The 5,287-nt window shown below is 44.8% G+C and overlaps 1 long non-coding RNA gene across 1 annotated transcript; it reads left to right on the top strand.

Annotated features, from left to right (window-relative positions):
• Nucleotides 1–442: 442 nt before the first annotated feature.
• On the top strand, nucleotides 443–4,912 carry LOC137362959 (uncharacterized). The gene is made up of 2 exons (XR_010972730.1): nucleotides 443–539; nucleotides 4,348–4,912. It is a non-coding gene; the product is annotated as an uncharacterized lncRNA (long non-coding RNA).
• Nucleotides 4,913–5,287: the final 375 nt, after the last annotated feature.

Here is a 5,287-nt window from a genome sequence, read left to right as displayed (position 1 = left end):
GTATTAATAGAAAATATATCACATACGTCATCCATAGTAGTATGAAGTTTCCGGATATAGCGAACAGTAAAATGATAGATTTCCTTCTGCTCTCCATCTCCGGATCATTATGATCCATTTCATTCTTTCTGCCTCTCAGCCTCCTGCGGACTCGATTGGCCGCCAAAATGTGTCCAATGGTCAGAGCATTGAGCAGTAATATCAGGAATGTTGGGAGCAGTGGGGTGAGACAGCGGTCAATCCAGCTAAATGCTCTCCATGCAGTTAATGTGTAATACTGCAGCTTTTGATAACAGCCCCAGGGTCTGTTGTCGATTGTAATGTAGGGTTCAAATATAAAGTACCAGGGAATGTTTTTTAAACAGAACAGCAGACACACAGTTCCTATAACTACAGCTGCTGTTTTCTCGGTGCAATATTTAGTCCTCAGTTTCTGGTAACAAATAGTAACAAAACGATCAAAAGTGAAAGCGACTGTTAACCAGACAGAAATATCAGTGGCTGCACGAAGCAGGACGATGTTGAAAGAGCACACAGGGGTGAGTAACAGGAAGGTATTCGGGAAATAATAATCATTAATCCGAAAAAATATCACGTCAGTGATAACGACCAGTAGATCCGCCCCCGACATGGCGACCAGGTAGTGAGTGATACATCTGGAGAGACCGCACTTTCCCCGGGACAGGATCACAATTGTCATCACGTTAGCTGTAAAAGAGAACATAGAACATAGAACAGTACAGCACAGGACAGGCCCTTCGGCCCACGATGTTGTGCCGATCCTTTAACCAACTCTAAGATCAAACTAACTACATATCCTTCATTCTACTATCATCCATGTACCTATCCAAGAGTTGCTTAAATGTCCCTAATGTATCTGCTTCTACTACCACCGCTGGCAGCGCATTCCACGCACCCACCACTCTCTGTGTAAAGAACCTACCTCTGACATCTCCCCGAAACCTTCCTCCAATCACCTTAAAATTATGCCCCCTGGTGATAGCCCTTTCCGCCCTGGGAAAAAGTCTCTGGCTATCCACTCTATCTATGCCTCTCATCATCTTGTACACCTCTATCAAGTCACCTCTCATCCTTCTTCGCTCCAATGAGAAAAGCCCTAGCTCCCTCAACCTTTCTTCATAAGACATGCCCTCCAGTCCAGGCAGCATCCTGGTAAATCTCCTCTGCATCCTCTCTAAAGCTTCCACATCCTTCCGATACTGAGGCGACCAGAACTGAACACAATACTCCAAATGTGGTCTAATCAGGGCTTTATAGAGCTGCAGCATAACCTCGCGGCTCTTAAACTCAATCCCCCTCTTAATGAAAGCCAACACACCATACGCCTTCTTAACAACCCTATCAACTTGGGTGGCAACTTTGAGGGATCTATGGACGTGGACCCCACGTCTGTGGGCGGCACAGTGGCGCAGTGGTTAGCACCGCAACCTCACAGCTCCAGCGACCCGGGTTCAATTCTGGGTACTGCCTGTGTGGAGTTTGCAAGTTCTCCCTGTGTCTGCGTGGGTTTCCTCCCACAGCCAAATGACTTGCAGGTTGATAGGTAAATTGGCCATTATAAATTGCCCCTAGTATAGGTAGGTGGTAGGGGTATATAGGGACAGGTGAGGATGTGGTAGGAATTTGGGATTAGTGTAGGATTAGTATAAATGGGTGGTTAATGGACGGCACAGACTCGGTGGGCCGAAGGGCCTGTTTCAGTGCTGTATCTCTAAATCTAAATCTAAAACAAAATCTAAGATCCCTCTGTTCCTCCACACTGCCAAGAATCCTGTCTTTAAGCCTGTATTCTGCATTCAAATTCGACCTTCCAAAATGAATCACTTCACACTTTTCCAGGTTGAACTCCATCTGCCACTTCTCAGCCCAGCTCTGCATCCTGTCAATGTCCCGTTGCAACCTACAACAGCCCTCCACACTATCCACAACTCCAGCAACCTTTGTGTCATCGGCAAGCTTACTAACCCAGCCTTCCACATCCTCATCCAAGTCATTTATAAAAATCACAAAAAGCAGAAGTCCCAGAACAGATCCCTGCAGAACACCACTGGTCACCTAGCTTCAGGCTGAATACTTTCCATCTACTACCACCCTCTGTCTTCTATGGACCAGCCAATTCTGTATCCAGACAGCCAAATTTCCCTGTATCCCATGCCTCCTTACTTTCTGAATGAGCCTTCCATGGGGAACCTTATCAAACGCCTTGCTAAAATCCATATACACCACATCCACTGCTCTTCCTTAATCAATGTGTTTTGTCACATCCTCAAAGAATTCAATAAGGCTTGTGAAGCATGACCTGCCCCTCACAAAGCCATGCTGACTATCTCTAATCAAACTATGCTTTTCCAAATAATCATAAATCCTGTCTCTCAGAATCCTCTCCAATAATTTGCCCACCGCCGACGTAAGACTGACTGGTCTGTAATTCCCAGGGTTATCCCTATTCCCTTTCTTGAACAAGGGAATAACATTTGCCACCCTCCAATCATCTGGTACGACTCCAGTGGCCAAATGAATTTGGCCGAACCATCAGCCTCAAGAAAACGAACATCATGGGGCAGGACGTCAGAAATGCTCCATCCATCAATATTGGCGACCACGCTCTGGAAGTGGTTCAAGAGTTCACCTACCTAGGCTCAACTATCACCAGTAACCTGTCTCTATATGCAGAAATCAACAAGCGCATGGGTAAGGCTTCCACTGCTATGTCCAGACTGGCCAAGAGAGTGTGGGAAAATGGCGCACTGACACGGAACACAAAAGTCCGAGTGTATCAGGCCTGTGTCCTCAGTACCTTGCTCTACGGCAGCGAGGCCTGGACAACGTATGCCAGCCAAGAGCGACGTCTCAATTCATTCCATCTTCGCTGCCTTCGGAGAATACTTGGCATCAGGTGGCAGGACTATATCTCCAACACAGAAGTCCTTGAGGCGGCCAACACCCCCAGCTTATACACACTACTGAGTCAGCGGCGCTTGAGATGGCTTGGCCATGTGAGCCGCATGGAAGATGGCAGGATCCCCAAAGACACATTGTACAGCGAGCTCGCCACTGGTATCAGACCCACCGGCCGTCCATGTCTCCGCTATAAAGACGTCTGCAAACGCGACATGAAATCCTGTGACATTGATCACAAGTCGTGGGAGTCAGTTGCCAGCATTCGCCAGAGCTGGCGGGCAGCCATAAAGACAGGGCTAAATTGTGGCGAGTCGAAGAGACTTAGTAGTTGGCAGGAAAAAAGACAGAGGCGCAAGGGGAGAGCCAACTGTGCAACAGCCCCGACAAACAAATTTCTCTGCAGCACCTGTGGAAGAGCCTGTCACTCCAGAATTGGCCTTTATAGCCACTCCAGGCGCTGCTTCACAAACCACTGACCACCTCCAGGCGCGTATCCATTGTCTCTCGAGATAAGGAGGCCCAAAAGAAAAAAGAAAGAAAGAACTCCAGTGGACAGTGAAGACGCAAAGATCATCGCCAAAGGCGCGGCAATCTCTTCCCTCGCTTCCCGTAATAACCTTGGGTATATCCCAAACGAACAGAAATAGGGAATCACCCACCTGGTTAAAACAAAATAGTCTGATGGTATTTGATGTGAAATATACTTTACTGCAGGAACTGGGGATGGGAACTGAACTCTTTACAGCTGCTAGAATTGTGTAATTGATTGAATTTTACTATCAAATTGCCATGTGATGTATAGAGTTTGGAGTGAATACATTTAAATCTTTTAGAAAAGACCATAGACTGATCAAATACATACTTTTGAAATTCCAGTTGAGCTGCTTTTGTTCCATTACAAACTCTATCTAAAGTGCGGTGGAAACACAGCAGAGCTCTGGGTAAATGTCCGGTCATTTAACTATACGAGTAAATGAACAGCGAGGTAATGAAATATAAATAATTGTCAGAAGTAGCAGCTCAGTGAAGGAAACACAAATAAACCAATAAAAAGAAAACACAAGGAAACTAACTGAAAATAAGTAATACATTATCAATTATAAATTGGGAGATAAATGGTCGATGGGAGCAATGAGAAATAAAAAGGCTCAAAACGTATTCAATGCTAAATGGAGAACAGCAAGAATGAGATCAAACGGCAGGGTTTAGTTCCTGAGTAGGAGAGGGGAGTAGATACCTGGTGAGGCAACTGGCTCAGAGTCGTTAGGTTCTATTCTTAGACTAGTTGTAATGACTAAAGACAGGTGAAGAAAACAGCTGGTAAACAACATATTAGATAAATAATTGGTAAGATTGAACTCGGTCACTTAGCACCAAATTAACAATACAGATGGTGACACGATTTTCCCTCTCTGTAAATCCCAGACACTCCCATCAGCGACCTGAACAGTGCAAAACCATCTGGACAAAATCCAACAATGGCTACAAGGTGGGGAAGCTGAGAGTTGAGCAGCAACAAACAACAATACTTTACCTGTGGATCCCAGGAACAAAGGAACTTTCGAAAGCAGACGATCGAGGAAGGACAACAATCCCGTCCTCGCTGTCCTCACCTCTGATATTGCAGGAAAATTCAGAGGCAGATGACGGTGACTATCTCGACATCCCTGCAAAGATCAGTTCAAGTGAAAACAGAGCTTACATAGCAAGCTAGGTACCGACCGAGAGTCAGCTTCAGGGAGAATGACTAAGAAGGAGTTCCATCTGAACTGGATGAATCACTCTGTCATATTAAACAGGTACATCAGTTAAATGGAGAATCCCTCTCCCTGGTGTGAAAGACTGTTCTGAAAGCTATTCCAGAGGATCAGGACAATATATATAACTGAGCTCCAGAACAAACAATCAACAATGTAAGAGATACTTTGAATAGTTTGACTCGGATACATTTGATGTGCAGGATAGTGTGAAATATAACAGTTGGTCAATTTGCTATGTGTAAAGAGTGTCATTGATTAATTTGTATAGAAAGAGGTTAAACCGGAGAGTGAGATTGAGAGAGAGTACAACATAGTCCAGAGTCATCCCTGTACTGAATATACATCCTGAGCAGTATAGGGCAGCTGGTGCAGAAATAATTAACTGTATTCCTCTAGAAAGGAAGTTGATAGTAAACTCTTAGATGCAAATTATATCGCATGCATTTCGGAGTGTATAAACTTAATCTAATGTTTTGGTGTGTGTGTATGTGTTTGTGTGTCTGTGTATGTATGTATTTGTGTGCGTGTTTGCATGTGTGTATGTGTTTGCGCATGTCTGTGTATGTGTTTGCGCGTCTGTGTGTCTATGTTTTTAGCATGTGTAT

This window comes from Heterodontus francisci, unplaced genomic scaffold, assembly GCF_036365525.1.
Source record: "Heterodontus francisci isolate sHetFra1 unplaced genomic scaffold, sHetFra1.hap1 HAP1_SCAFFOLD_554, whole genome shotgun sequence".
Taxonomy (NCBI): Eukaryota; Metazoa; Chordata; class Chondrichthyes; order Heterodontiformes; family Heterodontidae; genus Heterodontus; species Heterodontus francisci.
The sequence above is the reverse complement of the archived record's forward strand: the minus strand, read 5'-3'. Positions and strand labels throughout refer to the sequence as shown.